The following is a 26,646-nucleotide window of genomic DNA, read 5'->3' on the forward strand; positions in this document are numbered from 1 at the left end:
AAGAAATAAAAGACCCAGTCCTTGATTTGATTTTCTATGAGGAGTTAAAACTGTCAGTGTTTGTACTGTCCTATCTGAACCTCTAACCATAGTGTATATAGCAGTTAGAGTTGTTTCTTTGTCTTTGTCATACATATCCAAGGGTGGAGTAAGATTTGGTATGGTAGTCTATGGATAGAGGTTGGAGTGATGTGGTTACTCTATTTTCCCCTGTTACCCTGTCTTACCTATATTAGCATACCTTACCTTATTATCCTCTTACCTATATTACCATATCTTACCCTATTACTTACTTTATCTTACCTATATTACTCAGTCTTACTTTATTACCCTTCTTACTTATACCACCCTAAATATTGTTACCCTATCTAATGAATGGAGACAGACAAGATGACTGTCATCACCAAATTTCAGAGTTGTACAAGGAAATATATTGGCTATTATTTTTATTAAGAATTCTGTGTCTTGTTATATTATAGTTCTATTAGCTGTTCCAAAGATTTTATTTTATCAGTGGAGGAAAAATTTATGAGTAAATATGTTGAATCATCATTGCTAATAATGAACATAATGAATAAAATGAGACATTTTGTAGCATTAAACAATTAATGGGATTTTATAACTGGATTCATGATATTTTAAAAAATTAGTAATCATTTTAACATTGGCCTTTGATAAACTTTATATATCCTTTTAGTTAGTGTTCCTTCCCTTTTTATAACTGAACATTTGGATGCTTCTTCTATTTGATTAATGTGGAAGCTCTTCTAATTGATTTTTGTGTCATTATTCCAATGTAAAAATTTTATGGTATAAGTTTGCCTTTAACACTGCTTTTTCTGCCTCCTGTAAATTTTGATATGCTAAGTTTGATCTTTGTTCAACCTAAATTTTTTTCTCGTTATCGGTAAATATTTAGGGATTCCTAATCTTCATTACTGATTTGTTTTCCATAACACATGTTTATAATATCAGTCCTTTTACCTTTACTAAGGTTTGGTTTACCTTCTAATGTTAAGTCCACTGAGTGCTCAAACAGAGCTCGGACAATTTACAAGCAATCACATCCAGGATCATGTTGTTGTTCAGATAATCAATGCTTTATCTTGCATTAACTATTCCTAACCTGTTAGATGAATCATTAGTTTCTCTTAACCTGAAGCACTTGCTATGGAAACTTTATAATTTTGTAATTGATATTGGGGGAAATATTTGCCAGCTTACTCAGGCCTTCTCAAAGTGCCATCTCCAGCACTTGCATGATATGAATTATGGTCTCCTGAACCCTGTAAGACACTGCATTTACAAACTGGTCTGTACAGTGGAATTTTTCACAAGGACTGGACTAGATACCAAAAGAGGGTAATGTGAGAAGTTATTTGATTGGTTTTTTGTTGCAGTTGTTGTCATTTTGTTTGCTTTTTAAATAATATTTGTGATGGGTAAAAAGAGTACATTCTACATTTAGAGAGGTTTGAAACTTAGTTTCAACAGGGATCACTACGGTACATTTGTAGCCTATCAAGAAGTAACCCTCATTGGAGAAACAAGGTTTTAGGTAATTGGGTTACTATTTGTAATGCGAACTTGAGGGCTAACATTTAGAAAAATCACCTTATGGAAAATGTTCTTACTTGTTTTGTTTTACTTTAGGTTGTCAGTGAACAGTTTGAGAGGGTAGGCTGGGAGTGTAGCCCAGTGGCACAATCTGTGTTAACTTGCAGAGGCCCCAGGTCAATCCCCAACGTCTCTAGCTGCTCCAAAGCCCCTCTTAAGAGCTTGCAAAGTGATTGGAGGTGCATGTTCTTGTCACGTCTGAACTTCCTCATGGACCATTCTGGTGCACTTCAATAGCTGGTTTTGAGTGTCCATTTTAGATTAACTATATCAAATAAAAGATGAATTTATCCATATTATGCCACAATAAAGACAGATATCCGTTGATGAGGATCCTGTCTCTGCTGCTCTGTCTACTGTTTTTTCTTTCCTTTGAATTGTCCATGCCGTTCTTTAGGCTTCTTGTTTGTGTGTCCCTTTCATTGTGTTTCTAAGTGGCTTTAGCAAGCTAGTCTTTGTCCTGTGTGCTCTAAATGAAGTGATTCTCAAGAGTAGAACAGAGTGATGTTATATAAGAACTTCACTGTGCACTGAAGACTGTCTCTGCTTATGGAGAAAAAAGAAGAAAACAGAAACAACAAAACAAGCCAACAACAAGATCAAGGGAACCAGGGTCTGTAAAAGCAGGAGGGAAACAAATTCAAGGACATACATAATGGTTGGCTTTCCTTTATCGTCTCAGTATATGTGAGGACAACCCAGACAGTTTCCAATGAACAATGTCTACTTTTGACATGAAAATGTTAACATTTTGTTTGCCGAGCCAGAATGAGTTAGCTGCTTGTTCAACTGGGGAGAAGTAATACAACCTAGGAAATCAGAGCCTTGATTACTATGTAATCCTTGCTGTAAGTGGTGTTCAGAACAGATACTTGCCTGGTAGTATGGCAGCATAAGGAACCCTTGATTGGTTGGTTTGCATTTGAGGGGAAGTGAAATTTGAAGAATTAGCCATCTCTGAATTCAAAATGTATTTTCATGGCGATGGCAAATATTTGAAAGGGAATGATAATTGTGGGCACCTCTGCACTGTGTCCCATGATTTTCCAGGTATATAAAAACCCTTTCAAGATGACAAATACCCATTTTTCAAAGGCAAGGAGAAAGTAATCTATCAAGTCACTAGTTATTGAAAGAATGCAAGATTTGTTGCAGGAAGGTTATTCAGTGTAGTTCAAGCAATTGATTATAAAAGAGTTGCTTGTTTGAGTAGTCAAGCATGTGATTCAAATGTGGAGTTGGTTTTCTTTTGAATAAAATTTTACTAGGTATTCAAATACTACTGAACACTTATTAAGATATGGCAAATCCTCCTACTTTGTAATTTAAAATCACTAAAAAGTCAAATATTTACATTATAGGACAGTTTCTACTAATTTATACTTGATTTAATTTTAGTTAATTGTCATTTTTATTAATGAGAGTTCAGTATAATTCCATGGTATTGATTTTCTGCTCCATATCTAATTCCTTATCCATTTGAGGGCAAGACAGTTGAACAGATAATGTTTTTATTATTATTTTAGGGTGTGTATACTTACTAATTCCTTTAGAAGAAATGATACTCCTAATACAATTATATAAAAGTAATAAATTTTATAATAATTACTAGATGTGTTAATTGTGTAAATTCTTAAATACTCATGAGAAAGTTTTAAAATGGATGTTGCAGAACCATAGGATACTTTAAATTGCCTAATAAAATGTTTTGAAGGACAACATCCTTTTAATATTTTTGACAACAAGTTTGGTATACAGATTCTTATTTTAATGATTAAAAATGGAATTTTGGTGATTTTTCAGAAAATGAACAAAATATTTGCAAATTGTTAAAATAGCTTGTGTGTGTGTGTGTGTGTGTGTGTGTGTGCACGCACGTGCATGCATGCAGAGGTAACTATACAGGAAGTGGGTTTATCTGTATATGTGTACATATATGTATACATATATATATATATATATGTGTGTGTGATAACGTAACCAAATGCAATAAGTGTGTCTCTGTTCTCTCTCCTTCGTGGTTTTCAGATGGTGGAAGAAAATGAATGTGTCCCAGGTCTTAGAAATAAATGTTTTAAGAAGCCCTGGTTTCTTGGAAATATCAAAACTAATTTGAAGTCCTGTGTTTTCCTTCAAGCAGAAAAATATTTACATTGTATACCTAAATATTTCACCTACATTCCCATTGAACAGTCTTATTTAAGAACATATCATGTCTCTTTCAGGTTTTCTTACTTCCAGGACACTCTTAGTGTTGTGGGGAAATAGACTTCTTGAGTAATAAAATTTTATTAGTTCTGTGGTTAACATGCTAAATGAAAGTATTTTATCATCTAATTTCATTTTTGATTTTATTTTTTACAGAAATGTTTAATTCAGTAAGTCAGAAGACAAAACCATGGATTTTTAGCAATCAAAGAACAAATTAAGGTAATTCATAGATAATTACCATTGAATATGTTCGCTAAGAATTTAAAAATGAATTTACCACATTTAAACTCTAGTTAGTGTATGTTTTAGTAGACTTAATCACATTGAAAATGCAGCATGTTTAAATGTTTTTATATATTTTGAAATGATATTTTAATGTCTCATATATTTTTGGAAAACAGTTTCTCCTTCCTGACAATAAATAATGTAGTTGAGCATATTTGCTATTGTGAAGAAATTCATTCTAACTATATGAAAAGTAATTTGGCTAAAGGAAGTAGTTCTTGTGACTGCTACTCTCTAAAGGCATGATGACTCTATTTATTAATAATATGAAACAACTATGCCAAGACGTTTGCTCTCATTGGTACACGGACACCAAGACAATGCTTTACTGATGTGATTCTTGTATAATTCATTTTACTTACTTTCAATTCTTTATACACAACTGAATATGAAATTAATAAATGAAGTCTAATCATTTTATACCATCAAGATGTTTAATATGTAAAGCAGATTGTTTTAAAATATGGCATATTATATATAAGTATATTAATAAATATATTTATTGATTTTAACATGAAAAATTTTCAGAGTATAAAATTAAACTGGTACATATTTTCTCAAGAAAATTATAAAATATAAGACAGGTCTTTTAATTCATAATCATTGGTAACACTTGGGATTTATTTTGTTCCTCCTTTTTTTCTTTTTTTTTTTTTCTGCTTTTGAGATAATTTCTGACTAGGTAGCCCAACTCAAAAACCATATGTCTCAGCCTACTGAGTTCTGTGATTACAGCCATGTAATCTTCTTGGAGCTATTCAAATTAACTTTTGTAAAGTGATTTTAAGTTAAGTTATTGTGAATATTCAGGAAAAATTAGGGCTTCTGATTTTCTTATTATTCTTCATATTAACTGATTAATATTTCTTGAATTTTGGGTCATTGAAATAATAATTACTTATTATAAACTAACATCAATGTATTTTCTAAGACTATAATTAACCTTAGGCACAGTCATTGACTTAAGAATATGGAAATATTACAAATGCCTTTGTAGACAGGTAATTTTTAAACTGATGTTCAGTGTCTTAAATTTTTTTAACTTCTTTGTCACTGATATTCCTCTGATATCATTTGCATATGTAAACAAAAATAGCCCTCTTGTTGAGAGTAGGTATGATTGAGTCACTCTGGCTTGATTAGTTCATTATATTAATATCAAAATTCTGTAGACACTCATCTACTAAGTTAAAACTGAAGTTAGTTCAGTCATACAGTCAAGTAAATTAATTTAACAAAAAACAGGTTTGTTCAATAATGCTTTATAAAAATATTGAATCAAGTATTACCTAGACACTCTCATCAAAAGCTTGTACAGAACTGAGGGTGGTGGTGTAGGCTTTACATCCTAGAATTCAAGGCATAGGCAGGCAGATCTTGGAGATATTTCCAAGCAATCCAGAGGTACTCTGTGAGATATTTCCGCAAGCGTAGGATAAAGGTAAGATGAGAGTTGCTTAGATTAAAAGCAAACAGGCAACAAAAGAACAAATTATGTACAATGAGAAAACCAGTCTTCCTGTGGGCAAGGTCTGTATAGTCCTACCTGTTCTATCAATCTCCATCTGCTTCATTGTGTTCTTAAATACATATTTGTGTAATGTGTACTAAGCTTTCTTTTTAAAAATATGAAGTCTGCCTTGACAAGCCCTGAAAGCTACATAAATGTCACACAAATCAAGAGAGAGAATGTGTTCAGCACACTGGATTCCCTCCGCTGCTCCTTTTGTAGCCCACCCCATTGCCCACTCTCAGTACCAACAGCCTCTAGACTCCATTTTACTGTGAGGCACACAACAGAGACTTGAGAGGCATGGGGAAGTGCTCCTTGATTGGAGAGAATCTTTACATCTGACCTTTCTTGTGTTCTTACAATGCCTAAGCTTCCCTTCCTTCTTTCATAATAAGGTTAATGAAATTTTCTACTACATAGCATTGAAAATAGAGTTCAGCATGTCAGAAATACTGTGCCAATGCTTGAGACTAAAGAGGGAAGATACACTGGAGAAGGCCACCTTTCCATAGTAAATACCTTCTTTGCACATGCTAAACCACATAACATCAAACAAGAGTTTTCAAAATACTGAAGGGTGTTTAGTAATGCCGTTCTCACAAAAGTTTAGTTGTTGCCTCTGCTCTTCCAGTTCCTCAGTATAAACATTTGGAGTAATGCTGAGGCAGTTTCCCACATGTGGTGTATCCATCAGCAGGTTCTGCCAGACTTCTTATCACCACCTTAGCTACTGCCTTGAGTCCAGCCTCAGCCCTCAGCTCCATAGAAAGGAAACAGTGTGAGATGCTTTTCTTTCACCCATCTTTACCACCTTTGCCATAAATCATGACTCAAACTCAGCCCCCTGGGTACTCCAGTGGGCTTGGCTTCACCTTGCGCTGAAACCTCCCCCACTCAGGGATTTAGCCTTTGTTTTTTTTTTGTTTGTTTGTTTTTGTTTTTGTTTTTTTCTATTCACTCTTCCCAGATACTCATCTCTCCTTACCTAGAAGATCCCTTTCCATGCTAGACTTTACTGTACAAAAGTTTCAAATTTAAAGTACCTGAGAGTCCTCGGTTGCAATGTCGTTTTGTTCCACACAAGGATTTTTTTCCTTTGTTCTTTAAATTTGTTGGAGTAGGGCCTGGAGAGATGTCTCATTTTTGATAGCGCCTGCCATGCTAGCAAGTGTAAGAATTTGGATGGTGCATAGTCTGATCCAGTACTGTGGAGGTAAGAGATGGATAGATCCAGAGAAGCTCTCTCTCTGTGCTGCAAGTCCAGCCAAATAGATGAACTTCCCGTTCCTGTCTCAAAAACATAAATATGGGAAGAAGTTGAAGAAGACACCTAATGTCTACTCTGGTCTTCACAATAATGTACACAGACACATGCATGTGAGCACACATACACTCATAAGTATATATACAACATACCCACACCAAACACAAACATGCATATAAACACACATTCACACACATGCAAACAGACACAATAAGAAACATTTCCTATTTATATATACCCATTTCTGCTTTTATATATCTTTAAAAATGTATCACTGGTCTTGCTCATGGGATCATATAATAGATAGCTGGAAATATCATAGCTGACAATGTGAATATAAGAAATAGATTATCTAGAATATTCTTGTAATAACTCAATTGCTGTCAAGCGAAAATCTAGTTTAAAGCAACTGCTAGGATTCAGTGGTGGTCACAGCTTTGAGAATGTTTCCAAAGAGAAGTTGACAAATCTTCATGACTGCATTTGATGATTAGTGGGAAGCTGAAATCAGAAATAGGTATCAGGATGGAAACTGACAATACCGTTAGTGGTACCATGAAGTGACCTGTGTGGATAGCAAAGTTTAAGTTTTCTTGAAATATAAACATATACAGGTGTGTGTGTGTGTGATATAAATGAGTAATTCATATATAATATATAGTACATAATGTATTTTATATAATTATATAATTTTTCATGTAATTTATATTCTGTAACTATATAACATATATTCACATATTTTATGCTTTATATGTACAAATATAAAGAAGAAACTATACGCTGTTTTATGGAACTAGCATCCAGACTGATGCTGTTTTCATTTTTGAGTGGAAATTATTCCTGAAAAATATGTAATGTGCTAGGCTTAAGGTCACTAGTGTCTCTTACTTTTACTCATTTGTTCATTGAAAATTAAAATGGATTTGATTTGTTAGGAAGTTACATTTCTAATTAAGTTCAACGCCGCACAGAGTGTGCAGGGTGGTTAAACTGGCCAGGGCCAGAGCGAAAGCTCATTGAATATTCATACTATCATTCCTACTTATTCCATGCTTAGTGGTTGTCACAGGCTGTCAGCCACATAGTTAGTGCCCCTAACAATCCACATGCAGACTCGGCACCTTTGCAAATCTGCATAAAGATACGTCTGACATTGGATAGATAGCTGCCATCAGTAGAAGACAGCTAAAATTGTCAGCCATTTACATCACAGAGCAGACCACCATGAAACAGTGATTAGAAAAGGCAATATTGACACACAACACAATCACTTACTAACCCAAACAAAAAATAAATTGGTATTCACAGTTTTGTTTTCTTCAAAAAAACGAAAACCAAAAAGCATAATGTAACCTTCACGAGTTACCAAGTATCCTGGCATCAGTTTATTTGGTGTACATAGGTTTATTTGGATAATTTTTACTTCTGGAAATATTTTATAAAATGTCTAAACTTTGCCTTACTTGGTAGTGTATGTACAAACGTATGTATGCAATTATTGAATGTATTGATCACTTCATTGAAGTACTAGAAATGGAACCTAGAGATGTGTGGATGCTAGCTAGCTAAGCACTCCACCACTGAACTATAACTCTGGCCCTCTTTGTTTTAATTTTTTAATACCTATTTTAAGAGAATGCTCACAAGGCTACCCTAGCTGGTCTGAGTGTATTCTGTAACCCACATATACCTTAAACTCAGGGATTTTTTTACCTTTGACCTTGCGTTTTCTGTCATGAGAAATATGCATTAAAATTCTGTGTCAGAAGTCCTGCATTGAATTTGTCTAATTTGGGGGAAGGCAGGATCTCACCATGGGCAACACTGACTCATGATTGTTTTTGAATATATATTTGAGCTTCTTGTCGGTTGCATAGTTTGAAATTAGATATTTTAGGAATTTTAACAAATATAATTTTAGAATCATAACTAATGTTTATCTATTTCTGTCTTAAACTTTTGTTAGTGTGTTTTTGGTTTGTAAAATGTCATGGACTATAAAGCCTGTGGCAAATTCATGATTACCATAAGAGGACATCAACCAATTTTATCACCTAAAAATTTCCTCCTTTCCTCCCAGTTGATCACCACATGTGTATTCGCCTTTTTCCTAGAAATCATAGATATTCTCTATTCCTATTGTAGGAATTTTCAGAATTATGTACAGTATGTTGGCCTCTTAAGGCCAACTGTGTTCGCTCAGCATAATGCCTTTGAGATTCATTTTTGTTGACTGCATCATTAATTCATCCAATTTTTATTGCTTAGTACTATGCATATCATAGTTCGTTTATCCAGCTATTATAAACATTTGGGCTTTCTAATTAGGAAGTGATAAAAACGAAGTCATGTAAACACTCAGTATTTTGTTTGTGTGTTCGTACATTTATGCTTGCGATTTTGTGCCTAAATTTTAAGAGTCATCTAAGGTAAATACTCATGTACAATTGCTAGATCATAGAGTTAGGTTATGTATTGAATCATATTGTTTGTACTTTATTTTCCTACCACTTTTTATTACTTCTATTTAAATTTTCATTGTTAGAAAAATTGATATTGTGAAAGCTATGCTCTTAAAGTTGTGTGTTTTAACAATTCTAACACTGGCTTAATTATTGAAGGTCTGAATGTTTTGTTGTTCCCTGAATGTATGTGGAAAAATTATTTCACTTAATGAAAAATTTTTTCTGTGACATTTTCCATTCCCTTTTGTGAGTGTGTCTTGTTTCTATAGTAAACGATGGTAGATTAGTCACCTACAATAACAACAGGTTCAGAGTTTTCTAGACTCTATACCACATTGACTTACTTAATTAGTGTGACTTCTCATGTCTAGTGCTGTTTACATACAAAGGACCTCAGAGGAAATATTTTACAATGTATAGCTTTGACGATATAAGAACCACACATATTAAAATAAATGAACTTTAGAAGAAGAATAAATGTAGAATCTAAGCATGAAATTGCTACTAACTACTCATAACAGGAAACACAATAGCAGAAAGCCATTTTAAAAAGTTGGTTATAGAGCATGTTTTATCCTGTCAGGTAAAAGACTGTTTATGTATCCCAGAAAGTGAATTACATACAACATACAAATGTGGTCCTTCTGGGAAGAAGCCTACATTCAGGTTGTCTTCACTGTGTGTCTATCTTGATGTTGCCTTGCTGTGAGACCCAGAGCACATCTCATAATCTCTCTGGATTGTAGTATTCTCATTTGTCCAATTAGTGAGGACAACACTAAATTATCCATAAAGACCTTCTTGCTCTAAAAAAATATATGATGTTGCAGTTCCTTGATGACCTTATGTCATTGAATCACAGAGTTTGTCTTTGCATTTAACTAATTGTGTCAGAAGTCAATGGTAAGCACATTTTAAAAGGACTGAGAAGTACAATGAAAGAAAAACAAATAAGGGCATTGGAGAAGAGTTCACAGTATTTCTAAACACTGAATTTTACAAGACTACCAATTAATATAGCACTTTCCCAAATGTGATATTCAAAGAACTGAACATAAATTTTACATATGTATACATATATATATATATAAAATATCACTTAGAAACAGGAAAAACATGAATTCATAGCACAACTATCATTTTTATGAAATTTCCTGAGAACTGTAATTTTTCATTTTTAACAGGACTTTAAATATCAATAATTCATGTCTTTAATTAGCACCCACTTAATTGTGAAGCATAGCCTTGATAAATTCGTGTTTAAAAGGAGTAAGGATTTAAAACTATTTTTGACTTTTTTATTTGGGTGTTTTGCCTGCATATATACAAGTGTTCCACGAACTTCAAACCCATAGAGCCTGGGGATCATCTGGTCCTCTGGAACTAGATTTATGAATGTTTGTTAGCTTCCATGTGGTTAAGGGTAGCCAGTACTCTTAACGTATAGGCCGCATCTCCAGTCACTGAGTGTGTATTTGCAATCAAATATTTTCAAACATAATAAGAGACTGATGAAAAAGAGTGTTTTTGGTTATGTGTTATTCACAGTAACCATTGATTCTTACTGACGAGGGGTGTTGTTGATCCCAAAGAATAAAAAAATCATTATTATTTATTTATTATTGTCTAACATGTGTAAAATACACATCATATTGTGGCATAGTAATGCTGTCTTGATTTGAGAAAATCAGATACACACTGGATATAAATATCTACAGGTGGCTGTGTGATACTTCACAAGTACTGTAATAGAAACTTGAAAACACATTTCTTGAAAATAGTTCAAGGCCTTAGATACTGGTGGCTGGTGCGTAAAACTTCACTGCTTGAGAATAGAATACATATTCTAAGAAAATGTACATCTCAAGATCAAATTACTTTCTGAGTAACATTTAATTTATTTGGAGGGACATTCATTTTTTTGTGGATAATGATAGAGTATTAGTAAATAAGAGTAATTTAAGGATTCTGAAGGGTTTTTTTATATTATATACTTAAGATGTCTTTAAAAAATAGTCACTGAAGCTGGATGGTGGTGGCACACAGCATTTGGGAGGCAGAGGCAGGTGGATATCTGAGTTTGAGGCCAGCCTGGTCTACAGTTCCAAGACAGCCAGGGCTACACAGAGAAACCCTAACTTAAAAAACCAACCAAACAACAACAACAACAACAGTAGCTATTATAGTTATTTTTGAAGGAACATGTCTTGAAATATGAGAAATTCATTGAAAATAGGATACAGTGATCAGATGAAAATGGTTCCCACAGCCCAGTATTTTCAGCTCTGATGAATGTTCTTACTGAACAACCTTCAGTGTATTTCGTACAAGTCTTTGATGCCTCTGCCATTTATCTGGCACATGGTAGCCAAACTTTTTCTTATTTAAAATATTAAAAAGTTTACTTGAATAATCTTCTGTATCTTTTCCATCTAACCAGAGCTTACCGTACATACTTTCATTGAATTCTTAAGAAGTATTAATCAAATAGAATATAAATTAGGTTTTTTTATTTAGGCTACTGCCATCTTCAGTGTTCCGAGAACAATTGTAATTACCTAAACTGTTTATCTACAAATTGAATTCCTGGGGGTATCATCTCAAATTGCTACTTTAAAGTACAATGTAAGCAAGCAGTTATTTGTTGACTTTGTTACCAAAAACTGTGAATGGCTAGATTTTCCTTAGCTTGGTGGTGATGCATATGTAATCATGTAAACTTACCATCGTGTGAATGATGAGCAAACTGTGTTTTCTAAACCCATATATTTGATTAATTATATTTCAGTGTTCTTAGACACAAGTTATTAAATCTCTGGTAACTATTTCCACTAATAAAATTACTAAAGTATATTTGCCTTGATTCAGTGTCATTAAGAATCAACTGCAGGACTGAGGAGATGGTTCAGTCATTAAGAGCTGTGACTGCTCTTCTGGTGAACCTGGGTTCAATTCCTAGCACCCACATGATAGCTCACAACTGTCTGTAACTCCAGTTTCAGGGGCCCCGACACCCATGCACATAAAATAAATGAATTAAAAAATAATCAACTACATTCAGTTGGCAATGCTTTTTTTATCAGTATATGGATAATTTAGTAATAAACAGTTGAAAATTAAAGTTTGATTCTTCATCTGGATGTAGTATAAATATACCAGGAAAAACGTGCTTCTTATCTTAGAAACCCATTGATGCTGTAGTTGTTATCCTGACATCACCATTAAAAGAACTGGTGCTACCACCATAAAGAAGAAAGACACATGACAACCCTGCTGTTGATAGAGGTTTTCCAAACAGCTCCTCTTAGCTTTTATTCTGACATATGTCTTTCAGTTTCCTTCTCTCACTGCTGAATTTTTTCATCTGCATTTAAAGCATACCATTTTACTGTTGATCCTTCATGTTAAATACGATGAAATTATAAGAGTTCTAAAAGGTCATATAAGTCACTTACTGAAATACCTCAACAAACGAAAGCCTTCATCTCAAAGACAGCCCAGCATAACACAATGTGAAATAAGTCAGAGACTGGTAATTTACCTGAAAATATTTTTTATGGAAATTGGATCCCACAGATCACCAGGAAACAAATTTGATAAAAAGCAGTTTTGAAAACATTGTTGCAAAAGAGAAGACTGAGTGGAGAAAAGAGTGTCACACACAGTTTTCTCATGCTGTCTTCTTGCTGTGTTGTTCTAATGCTAGAAGAGACGCAAGGAATAATGAAATGATGGTGCCTCTACCCAGCACCTCTCTTTTACAAAAGTGCATGTTAATCTCCTGTCTGAATTGAGATTTTTCTAGATTGTAGTTATCAACTACTTTAACACAGAAAGGAAGGATTGGTTTGATGGAGAAATGACTATACATAGCTGTGTTTCCCCATTCACACGCTTGGATTTGTCTTCTTGGCACATTCATGTTCAAGAGATAATGGTAATATATTTCAATGAAAGAAAATAGAAATTATTTTAATTTCATTGCTAATGCCCTAAATCAGTACAAACTAGATGTTTATAAAAACTTTATGACAATATATGCATCAGGTCACCTAGTATCAATTTGGTATGTTGATCTGGAGTAGAAATTTGCATTTTTTACATGTCAAAAATACTGTGCATGTGTGTTTGTATGTACTACTGTACACATGGGGAGGCCAGATGACAAACTGCTGGAGTGTATTTTCTTTTACCATGTATGTTCCAGAAACTGAACTCAGGTCTTATACTTGGTGGCAATCTTCGGTATTCACAGAGCTGTCTTGCAAGGCTAGAAAATGATTTTCACTGTATATAATATGTTCCACTTGACGTGATTGAACCGAGTTCACAACTATTTTGTCTGTTGAACAGTTTTATCTACAACACATCGTGTAATATAGGCAGGAAAAGAAATGAAACGTTTCTTTCTAAGCAATGGTTATTTACTTGTAGCTATCATTATTATATATGTAGTTGCTCAAATCTGACTACTCTTACAAAAAAAATCTAGTAGCAAGGATGGCATTCATCCAACTTAAAGAATATAGGAATCTTTTATCACTGACCTAAGTTATTTCATCTCCTTAGTTGTGTGTGATAACGTGTAAAACAGCAAAGGCATCATCTTTAAAGTCTTCAGTCAGATGTCTTAGCCTATGTAGATTCAGCCATGTTCAGTGCTACTTGGTGAAATCCAACTTTCCTTTTGTCCTTCCACAGCTTCCCTGGGTTTTGCTTAGCTGGTTTCCTCACCTTTTCAACTTCCTATGTTCTTTTATTCTTTTAACTGTATTTATAGAACACAATTTAAAATATATATTTGAAACTCAGGGCATGTCTGTGAAATACATGATATATTTAAAGGTTCCTTTAAATTTATCATTTATTTAAGTAGTCACATCAGAACTGATGTCAAGAATGTACAAAGGATTTTTATATTATTATTTTTTTTTTCTGTTTTGCATGTACTTTTACCATTTCTAAGGCTGACCCTAGCTCATTCTCAGGACCATATCTGATGTTTACATTCCCATGTGACTTCTCTTTTTTAATTCTTTTTTTTTTGAATTCTTTCTGTCTACAAAGGAAACAATAACTTACTCTAGGATCACTTGAATTTATTCACATATTCTAATTAGAAATAAAAGTCCTGAATGGACCATTTGTAGTACAGGACAGTCCTGTGCTTGTAAGCACAGATCCTCAGAAGTAGAGATTGTCTATAGGCTCATTAAAATTATTATGTATTCAAATATGAGAACAATATATGCAGCAAAAATGTCTTCATTTAGCTTATACTCAGACCTTGTCTTAAGGATCTTTGATCTTTACATGAACTGTGTGTAACTTTCAGCATTAGGCATGATTTAAAAATTACTTTTCATATAAGATATCAACAGTTAATATGTAAAGGTCAGTGTAGATGGATCTAACCTGACTTGGAAATTTGCTATTATTACTACACATGGAGTATATGAAGTAAAAGATAACATTTTTAAATGATTGAAATCATGTAGAAAACAATATTTTATTATATAATTATTTTATCTTTTAGGTGGGTTCTCTTGATTTGTAGATCTAATTCGCACATGCTATTTGTGGTACATATTTGCAGTTATATAAGTTTGTAGATGAAGTGGGAAAATATTTTAGCAAATAGTGAAAGAAACATTCATATGTAGCAAATGATCAAAAATGCTAAACGTGAAATGCCTCTCATACCAATCACATCAGGATATCTTTTAAAATTGGGCCTCAATAGTGCCTAAAGTTTAATTCCTGAAGTTGCATAATATATCTTTCTGACTCTAAATGTTTAATATTTAAGACTTTTGTTCTTTGAAACTATTTCCTTTGGGATTTCAGATAGGAGAAAGAATGCTGCTCATATATTCTCTTATATATGATACATGAAACAAAAGCTACCAGAGTACCAAATTATAATTTCCTGATTTAAAATGTGGCATTGATTAACACATTTGTCCTTAAAAGTGGATGAAAGCATTGAGTACCTAGTCACACGATTGTGCCAGTGTTCTTTTGTTCTTGGGGTGGGATTAAAATGACCATTAAGAGAGAATTTATTTCTTGAACGAAGTGTCAGGAGTTCACCGACTTCTGCTTGAACACTTCTAAAAAGAAGGGAGAAAAGGAAATGATTCTGGTAAATTTACAAATATCAGATGAATATGTTGAATGTATTCATAAATTAATGGTAAAAATATAAAGGGCTAATTCCATGTAAAAATGGCAATGTGGTAACTGTAAAGACAGGTGTAATCATTATTATATTTGAGGAAATAAAGCACACATTTTCATTTACTGCATGAATATGTCAAATGTTTGCAGAATTTTGCCGGAGTTGAAGAAGCATGTGAAATAGACATCATTTTTTTAAATTCAAAGCTCCTATAGTATATATACAGAAAATGACTATATGCTTTGTTTTCTCCAGAGGATAAGAAAGTCAACTAGGAATTCTTGTGTTTGAACCAGGTCTTTGTAAGAGACTCAGCACTATGTATTGTCCTGGTGTTCCCTGTGAAGAGCTGCAATGTGAGGCTGGGGTAGCCACAGTGCTTTATTCCTCCCAAGCCAGCTACTGTGCTGCTAATTAGAATTGGATATTGGTGGTCGTGAAATGTGGGAGACCATCAATGTTACTTTGTGTTAAATTTTAATCGCACAAGTTAGGACATTCAGAATTATGGTTTCCATGGCAACCACAACACTGAGCCCTGTGTGAAGGCATTACAGTGAGGGTCTTTGATTAGGAGAAAGTAAACCAGAAGTGAAACAAAATGGTCCATATGTGTAGCTAAAGTTACCAAAGGGGGCAGGAGAGGGAGGAAAGGAAAAGAAAAAGTACAGTTCCCTTTTCCTTAATTATGTTTGCTTAATGGTAGATCACGTGTTCACGCAATACACTGAACAGTCTGTTAGAGTTCTCATGTGGATGCTTGTTTTCATTGGACTTTAATGATTATTTCTCTAGCACCTTTTGATTTCCTAAAATTTATCTCATTTACATGCTTATTTTCATATAAGGTAACTGATGATGCTGACTTCTGGGACCTTCTGACTCTTTCTGCAGAAGGAGGAAAGGTTTTTTTTCACTGAAAAGTTTTTCTTTAAACATTGTGAGGTATAATCACGCATACTTCATCTATGATCTTTCCTTGGAATGGTGGTGTTATGGTAGCTATTCATAATTTCACTCTATTATACACGTGCAGTCGTCAGCACAAAAAACAGTCTAATACAGAACAGAAAATAAGTAATACAAGACATATTGAGTGTTAAACATGAACAATATGTTCAATAAGATAAGTGGAGTCACTGGTCACAGAACACAAAACATGAGTATGGAATGTTTCATTTTGAAGCATATGTTCTGTCAACAATGGAGATAATAGTTACAGGATTATGTCTAATTTAAATGAAAACAGTTGTGCATTAGTTATGCTTGAGCCTTGTTTGTGTCCTGGAAATAGAGTGGTCTCCTTAACTGGAGGTTTTCATGTACTCAAGTAACACTTTGTTAAACCACTATTAGGATTTAATTTTGCCGAGATTGACATCATCTCTGTTTATCTTTCAAGGAACATATGGTCTAGTGACATTTCGATAAAGATAAGGAAAAGGACAGGCTTCACTCCATTTTTAGTCTTGAAATATAGAAAATTCTAACCAGACTAGTAATTCTTGTGATGTACTCCAACATTACACAAAATATGTTCATATTAGGTGATGTAAATTCAGTATTCTTCTGTGAATATTTAGGTGTGGAGGAGTGTTTTTGTCTTACACTTTAATAGCCACTTTACAGACCATTAATCTGTTGAAAGGGACACAAAGGTGTTTACTAAATGGCCTGAGATGATCCACTTTCTACCTGTCAGCTTTGCAGACTGCAAGGACTACCCTAGGAGCTCACCTCCACAGCACAATCTTAGCCATAGTGAACGTGAATAAAGACAGACATAACGCTGCTTCAGTGATACTTCAGTTTTGGGGACATGTAATCTTTATACCTCAAAATATGTACATTTCAGTTCCTTGACTTATTGGAACAATCACAAAATGTGAAAACACATTCTTCACAAGAGAAAAATGAAGTAGTGTGGCAGGTTACTCATAGCTATTCTGCTATACAATGACCAGTTGAATTTGGGGGTAATTGGGTTTTTGTTTTTTGTAGAGACTTTGGTTTTTTGCTTATATGGCAGCTTTAAAATTATCTACTTACATGACAAAAATTTGTTCTTTATTTCTTTTGCATTTTTTTCAAAATTATTCTATACATCTTCCCTAAATATACCATATTTTATGATCTTTTTCTCTAAAAATTAATGGTAATACCATCTGCCACTCAACGTATACTACCTTTTCCCCACATAAAACTTTTTTTTTTTTTGGTTTTTTCGAGACAGGGTTTCTCTGTGGCTTTGGAGGCTGTCCTGGAACTCGCTTGGTAGTCCAGGCTGGTCTTGAACTTACAGAGATCCGCCTGCCTCTGCCTCCCGAGTGCTGGGATTAAAGGCGTGCGCCACCAACGCCCGGCCCCACATAAAACTTTTAATCAAAATGACAAGTAAACAAGAATTTGGAAACAGCAGAATGTTGATTAAGTACTTGTAAAATGTGGTTTGCTGCGTTAGCAACAATGAGTTTTCTTTAGTCAGACTTTAAGTTCCTGATATAAATGACTGGGAAGAGGGAAACAATTCATGGTTTAGGGGGGTTTCAGTTCATACTCATTGGCACTGTTTGTTGAGCCAGGATAAGATGATGCCCTGTGTGTGGCAGAGGCCACTCATCTCATTAAGAACAGGAAGCAAAGAACTAGGAAGGAATCTGGGGTCAGGTATTCACATTCAGGCCTCTGGAGACTTATGTCCGCCAGTAGGCCAATCCTAAAGTTTGTACCAGCACCTCCTTCTAACTGCTCAGGATATGGTCAACAAAGAGGATCCTTCATTCTTAATTCATTCTTAAAAGTGTCCCGTCCAGGAAATAAACAGTCACACACATGCCAGGATACTGACATTCTTCTTTAGGTAGAATGACGCTACTACGAAATTTATAATATGGAGTAATACACTGAATTTGAGCTTGTGTTTCCGTTAGTGCACAGATAGAATGAAAAGATGAGAGGAAAAAATGAGCTTGTTATATCATTCTCTCTCCTTAAACTAATATTTTAGAAAGTCATCTTTCTTCAATGTAGCAGAATGAGTAAAGTTTGGTGAAGTATTTATTCTCATTTTTTTCTTATTAAAACATGAATCCAGAAGGACAGGATTCCAGTCCATCATTTTCTGTTCATTCACTTATTCAATTGCATCACAAAAGTTTTAGTTATCTATTAATGTTAATATACCTTGGCCACCATACCTAGTAACAGCTTGGTGGCTAAGTAATCTAAAATTATTTTCTTACAGTTCTGGAAACTGGACATCCCAAGTTCCAGCTGCTTTAGTTTATAACAATGCTTGTCTGTGCCAGCAGCCAGCACTCAGCTAATAACATGAAGACCTCTCATTAATTATGAAAGCTTAGAGTTGTTCCTAACTAGATCTTATGTCTTTCTTAAAAAATATTTTTTCTTAGATTTATTTAGTCAGAGATTTTATGTATGTGAGTGCTTTCTCCATCTTCATGCATATCAGAAGACTAAATTTGATCCCATTTCAGATGGTTGTGAGCCACCATGTGGTTGCTGGAAATTGAATTCAAGACCTCTGAAGAGCAGTCAAGTGCTCTTAACCACTAAACCATCTCTCCAGCCTCTAGCTCTTACATCTTAAATTAACCTGTTTATATTAACCTAAGTTTTATATCATGGCTGTATCCCCCGTTTCCTCTCCATCTGACAGGTGACTTTACCCTTCTTTTTCTTCTGAGTCCTTTGTGTCCTGGGAAGACCTGCCTAGTCTCTTTCTAGCTATTGGCCATTCACCTTTGTATTTCACCAATCACAACATTAAATTATCACAAGTGTACAAATATCCCACAACGTTATTTCTTGGTAAGGATTTTGTTCTTGATTTAAATGCAGCTGCTGTCTCTGTCCTCACATGGCCTTTTCTCAGTATGTGCAAATGTTTAGAAAGTCATTTTGTGGCTTTTCATATAGAAAAAACACTCATGCTATAAGCCGTCACCCCTTGACAAAATAAACAGTGTGCATTTTGTTTCTCCCTGATTTTCCAACACAAATTCTCAAAATACTGGTTATTTTTGAAATATGCAACTCTTGGTTCTGTGCCTGAGATGCCTTATGCCTGGTGACTTCTGGAAACTCTCAGCATCTGCCCCGACTGCCAGGAAAACCAAATATATGACTGGTAGCCCAGGAGACATTCAGGCTTACTTTACAGTATCCAAGTATTGGAAGTCTGGAGATTGACTTGATTACCAATTGCTAATCAATGGAGTAAAGAACTTCTGGTTTGTTTAACTTGTGCTTATGTGGGAGAAATGGGACCTACAGATAGCATTTGATGCTTGCATTTCTCTCATGTCACCTTTGCTTATGGATCAGCTCATGTCTGTGTGCATGTGTGTGTGTATGTTTTAATTTCTATGCCTTCATCATACAACTCAAGTAATGGTGTAACTTTGGATCAGTGTTCTACCAAGTAAGTATTTTTCTCAGAGTTTTGTTCAACAAGGTAATTGAACCTAAGGAGGGTGACTAAGGAAGCTGATTGATCAGAAGCAAAGATGGAATCTCAGACCTTTGCCTAGTATCTGAAGTTGGCATGGGGGAGGGTTACCTACAGGATGGAGGCTTTAAAAGAGGAATGTGTTCTGATGTTAGTAGATGGGTCATAATTTCACTGTTCTTTAATGTAACTAGTTTTAATCTAGGAGACTCATAGAATTGATTGATATTAGTGTAAACCATATGCCTTCTATGATTAGAAATATCTAGAGGAGAAGTAACATGGAGAGAAGAGTTTTATTTGGCAAAAAGTAACAACATTGAAACAACTTTTTTTATTTATTTAAATTATAAACAGGATTGCTTCATATGTCAATCCCAGCTCCCTCCCTCTCCTTTCCTCCACTGCCCTCCCAGCCCCCCCCAAACCCCACCAAATGCACACTCTGCTCCCCAGGGAGGGTGAGGCCCTCCATGGGAGATCTCCAAAGTTTGTCACATCATCAAGGACAGGGCTTAGACCCTGCCCCATATGTCCAGGCTGACAGAGCATCCCTCCATGTAGAATGGGCTCCAAAGGGCTCCATTCATATGTCAGGAAAAAATACTGATCTACTACCTGAGGCCCCATAGATTACTGAGGTCTCCTCACTGACACCAAATTTAAGAGGTCTGGATTAGTCCCATGCTGACCTCTGAGCCATCACTCTGGGGTCCATGAACCACCCTTGTTCAGGTCAGCTGTTTCTGTGGGTTTCACCAGCTCGGTCTTGACCCCTTTGCTCATCAATCCTCCCTCTCGGCAAATGGATTCCAGGAATTCAGTTCGGTGTTTAGATGTGGGTGTCTGCCTCTGCTTCTATCAACCACTGGATGAAGACTCTAGGATGGCATATAAGGTAGTCGTTAATCTCATTATCTGGAGAGAACATTTAAGGTAGCCTCTCTACTATTGCTTAGATTGCTAGTTGGTGTCATCATTGTAGATCTCTGAAAATCTCACCAGTACCAGATCTCTCCTCTATTATGGTACCTCTCATCCTGCTCTTCTCTATTCTTTCCCTGACTCAACCTTTCTGCTCCCCCATGTCCTCATCTCCCCTCCTCTTCTCACCCTCTTTCTTCCAGTTCCCTCTCCAAAACTTAACTTTTCACATAGAAGCTCTATCTGTAAATTCAGTCACAGTAGAGATTGGCGCATCAGCATATAAATTTTAAGGGGATTAAATCCAGTTCACAAAAGCTACTCTGTGTAAGACTTTATGCTCAAGCTGGACAAGAAAGTAGTTAACAGTTTGCGGTGGTAGGGCATTTACAGTCCATTCATGGTGTCAACATTACTCACATTGTACTTATTATTGTGTAATTGTGAGCCAAAATAATGTTTCCAAGAAAAGAAATATTCCTTCTAAGAATGCTATTATATTAAGGAATATATATTTATATGCTATATAATTAGAGAAATCTTAACTGCTGGATTGCTTCAGAGAAGAGAAAACCCACCTGAACACTCTTAAGGTATCTACTATAGAAAGTAAAAGCTTGTGGGAAAAAAAGAAAAAACCAAACAACTTTTGCCTGTAGAGAGCATGTTTTTGTAATACTTCCTGGCTTTCTCAGGGCAACTTAAATTTGGTCCGCAGAAATCCAGAATTAGCCCATGCTCTATAAACCTAAGTCTGTTGACCTTAAAATAGTTTACCGAGGAAAAGTATAGCATCACATTGCTTTACATTTCTTTATGGTTCAATGTTTGTTATTGCAGAAGATGCCTCTCTAAATGCTAGTGCTAAGAAGTACGAAAGACTTTTAGTAAGTGAATGTTTTGTCAGTGCTCTGAGTTAAAACCAAACATCTTGACACCATGAGTAATTTAGTCTACTCAATACCAGGTCACTTTTGTCCTTTTGCAAAGTATGCCTCATAGTATCAGACAAAGGGAAAATCCATTCATGACTTCGAAGATCAAGAACAAAGTACTACAGTAAAAATATAATTATATGGTATATAATTATTTAATTTTAAATTATTTAATTTATGTATTAAATAATAAGCCATCTTTGAATTCTCCGAAAAGAAGATGGGGCCCCACTTCATTGATTCCACTTGATTCAACTTGATGTCTTTGAATTTGCAAACACCACCCTAAAACCGATTTGGGGCTATACTTCCCTAGACAATTCTAGACTATCTAGTTGAAATGGAGCACCTTTTTATTACACCCTGACCAGAGCTTCAGGTAACAACTTCAGTCAAGCATCTCTTGTCATGCAGAGAATAGGTACAGCTAGTCCCCTCCAGACTTTTGGTTGCTTTAATTTTTTTTCCTACAGGACCCGGAGCAATCATCATCATTCCATTTCAGCAGGAAGTAATCCAAAGAAAATAACTTCCCCTTTCCCTACTGTTGGCATTAAGGATATTTGGGTTCCTTTTTTCTTTCTTTTCTCTTATTGCTAAGAAAAGGGGGGATAATTCACCTGTTTAGAGTTGGTTTTAGGTTATATAGGTTTTGATATGGAAGGTGATGCTCAGACTTGGGTATCTCTTTTAAGTTTCAGGGTCTGGATGGGAAGGGTGTGGTTAGGATGGGATATTCATAGATTAACGTATCTTCCTGTGAACTAATTTTAGCAGCTATTATCTGTAGATAGACTAAATTATTAGATGCTTGTGTGTTGACTGTATAGGGTCTTCTTTCTGTTTACGATATTTTGCATACAAATATAAAACTATCTTGATGTATATAACTTTGTATGTTGATTCAACTTAGAATATCTTATCATTATGCTCTTTACAGTTCTACCTCTGGCCAAGACATTTCAGTTCTATCTATGTTATTGAGAATTATATAAATAGTTATGTTCTTTGAAGTCATTGTCCTTGCTAAATTATTTTGGGAAGCTTCAGCCATTGTACAACCATGTTTCTGAGAATTACAGATTATTATCACCCATATTTCTTATGCCTAGGAGATTAGTCAGACATAGATATTTGATCTTCAAACACTTCATAGATCTGCAGAATATGGCATTTAAATGTTTTAATATTAGTACTTCTCTGTCATGAGACACAATTGCTTCTGATAGCACTAACCTATTCTGCAGTATATGTTGGGCACTGATGACACTCCTTCCGGAGTTCATTCTCTCCTCAGTTAATGACCTCTTGGGCAAAGAACTGCCCCCACCTTAACCACTGACGTTAGACATGTGCTTGAAGGAGATTACTTAAAGAAGACTGCTGAACCATGTCAAGTCAGATAAGACAGCCTTTCAACCTCCATGCTTCTGTATTGGTCAGTTACTCTAGGCCTTAGTCAAAGCTGGTTGTCCCTACACTGCTGTGAGACTTTGGGTGACTGTCCAGGGAGCCTGCTGTTTCTGTCTTCGCTGCAACTTTTTGGAAGTTGTTGGACTGATTTCCTGCCTACCCTAGTATTGTTATTTTCCTTCTCAGGTCTTTCATGAGGTTAAAGATTAGACTGTCATGATTATATTAGGTAGAAAACTTTAAAACTTTCCAGCTTAGGCAACTCTATAGGAATCTCTGTTATGCCTTTACCCTAGGATTGGATGTGTAGTTCTTACCTTTTGCTATGTTTCTTCACTGGCAATAGGTCTTAAGTGTTTTTTTCTTACATTTCCTTCTCCTAGAGCATACTTGATATTTGCAATCTTCGTATATAGATTTGTATCAAGCCTAAATCTTTTAGACTAAAAGAGGAATTGCAGTGAGGTATTCACACACACACACACCCCAACGTGAAGACTTGACTAATCCATACTTATAGCCATAAATATGCATGGAAATATTATTTCCAAAAAATTATTATGTTTTGAGAACTTCATACAATGTATTTTATCATATTCAGTTCTCCCTCAACTCTTCCCAGATCTCTATTACTCAACACACCCAACTTTATAAAATTTTCTTATTCTGTCTCTCGTGAAATCATCATATCAGACTTTTTTGAACCTGGGCCTCTTGTTCAGGCTGCAGACTTAAAAACCAAATTTTAATTAGAAAGGTTCATGATTGTTTTATAGCGAATAAATATTTCTGGCAATTAAGGGGATATGATGCTTTGTAGGTTTTCATATTTTCTTTTCAGTTTCCATTGTGTGTCAGGAACTCAACCTTCAGTGTAATTATTATTAGGGAAATTATGTGCCTTTTTGTTAGTATCAGTAATGAACATCATTATCTAAAAAGTATTTGTAAATTCTTAGTAGCGTGAACCATGACATATGAACTAGATAGTTCAGATATGCATTTATAATAATATTCAAATGGATTATTCAACCTGAGGTTTCTGGTGACAGTAAATCCTTTTGGAAGTTACATTGATTCTTTACTGAAGCATGAGATCTTTCTGTTAAGCTAAGGGCCATATTAAGCTATATGTTATTAATTTCAGCTGATTTCAATCTTTTATAGTCCTGAGATGAAAATATAAACTGAAGATTATAACTAACTGTTATAAATATGAAATGTAGATTAAGAGCAAAACAAAACAAAACAAAAACAGATACAATTAAAACTTGGAATCACTTTCTATTACCCTGTGTTGTCAGTCTTGTATTAGAAGCAGTGAATGTAAGAGTTAGATTTTTCACATTGCCAAATGCTGGATTTCTAAACTAGTAACATTACTGTATTTAGTGGTCAGCCATAGCAGAAAAAGCATGCATTTTGATGTGTGCAATTCAACATCTGGTTGTCACTAGAGCCCTAAGCAAACGTAATACACACATGCCAGATGTGGCTTATGGTTGTATTATTTTTGTGTTTTTCAGCCAAATGTGTTTGAAAGACGTCAGAAATATTTCCAGGAGTAAGCAACATTCAATTGTTGTTTATGGACTCCTTCAATGAAATCATAAAACCATTCATAATGAAAATAGCACCAACCGAGAAGGCCCTGAACACCTGCTATTTGCATATAAAATTACTGTATTTAATTTTCACATGTATCCACTCTGAGAACAGATTTTGTTTGCTTCTCCCGTAATAGGTGAGAAAAAGAAAAATGCAAATTATATGCAGAACTACACAGATAAAGTAGTAAAGCCAAGCTTTGACTTTGACATAAGGCCAAGATGCAATACGTACTGTGCCCTTCAGCAACTGTGCAAAAATTCCTAGTGTGATATGTGACCCTATCTCTGAGCATAACCTGGATATTTACTATCTCTGGGTTAAGGAAACAGATTCTTACAATATTCAATTAGAGTTACATGTTGTTATTATATTAGTTAGCAATATACTGAAAAGATGAAATGTATTGATAAAGGAGACAGACAAGATGCTATTTCATCTATAGGTTATCCTTATTGATATACAGATTTTATTCTTTGTTTTAATTGTATTTAATCTTTCCTTACTAATAGACGATAATACACTTTTTTAGAAAGAGAATATTTTTGTAGTTTGCATTATTTAAATTAGGATACAACAGAATGGATGTGATTAGATATTTGATATTATTAAATATTGGTAATATATTTATATAAGGGAAGACAACGGCTAGAAATATTTTAGCTAATACTGCATTTGTATAAAAGAAAATATTCAGCATAGCTTATTCAACATTCCAGGTTAGTAAAAATATGAAACACTGTTAGTATTGTTCTGTAATAGGTGAGCTTATCTGCTATAATGGCCCAATGATGTCATTGGCATTTCCTTCTGCTATTAGCAGTGAGCCACAAGCCACAAATCATTCTGTGGTTCCAACTGTCAAAAAACAGAGTGAATGGTTTTATATTCCAACTATGGTTCAAAATAAAAAATTAAATATTGTGATTATAATTACTTTAGCCTGATTCACATAGATTTTATTGCATTCCTGTGGCATTCTAAGTAAAATAAATAATTACATATGTAATTCAACAAGATTTCTGTGCTTTAGTTTCAGTGACCCTATTTGGAGTCATTGCCTAATTCATATAAAATGAAACTTTATGAACTTTTATTAAAATTTTTAAAAATTGGGGCTGGATAGATGACTCAGTGGTTAAGCACACTGCCTGTTCTTCCAGATGTCCTGAGTTCAATTCCAAGTGCCCTCCTGGTGGCTCACAACTATCTATAATAGGATCTGATACCCTCTTCTGGTGTTCAGATGAACATGCAGACAGAACACTCAGACATTAATAATCTCTTTTTGTAAATATTGAAGAATTAGTAATATAGACAAATTGGGATACTTTTTCTAACTGGAAGCCAAAATGAGTCACATTAAAATTGCACAGCAAAGAATTACACTCGATCAGTATCCTTCACAAAATAACATTCTTTGATGATGCAGAACTATATATGGCCTTCATAAATATAAACTTCATTTCTTAAAATCGATGGGAAAATCATTTGTCCTTTCAGATTTGAATGAATTTGAGAGTACAATATCACAATCATAAGTTTAATCTGTCAATCTCCTTCCTGAAATCATTGATGCTTTGAGTCACAAGGTTCTCTTTTCTTCTTAACTCATAACATCGTGGTGATGTACATAAGAAGCAAGAGAAAACGGACACGTATGAATCAGTATTTGATTTCCATTGAATCTCATTTTTCCTTTCAACATTCCATTTGAAAAATTTATTTGTTGTCATTATAGAATTGCCTGAAGAACTTG

General features: G+C 34.6%; 1 protein-coding gene across 25 annotated transcripts in view; it reads left to right on the forward strand.

Annotated features, from left to right (window-relative positions):
• The window catches only part of Adgrl3 (adhesion G protein-coupled receptor L3), a 748,011-nt gene that overhangs the window by 164,281 nt on the left and 557,084 nt on the right, over window positions 1-26,646 (forward strand). For 24 of the 25 annotated variants that reach the window (XM_013112013.3, XM_013112010.3, XM_013112019.3 and 21 more), the window contains one exon: window positions 3,982-4,047. The exons of the other annotated variant lie outside the window; for it this stretch is intronic. The gene's annotated coding sequence lies outside the window, so the exon portion shown is untranslated. The remainder of the gene's footprint in view (window positions 1-3,981; window positions 4,048-26,646) is intronic. 25 annotated transcript variants of the gene reach the window in all.

The sequence above is a fragment of the Mesocricetus auratus genome, unplaced genomic scaffold (genome assembly GCF_017639785.1).
Source record: "Mesocricetus auratus isolate SY011 unplaced genomic scaffold, BCM_Maur_2.0 Super-Scaffold_100006, whole genome shotgun sequence".
NCBI lineage: Eukaryota > Metazoa > Chordata > Mammalia > Rodentia > Cricetidae > Mesocricetus > Mesocricetus auratus.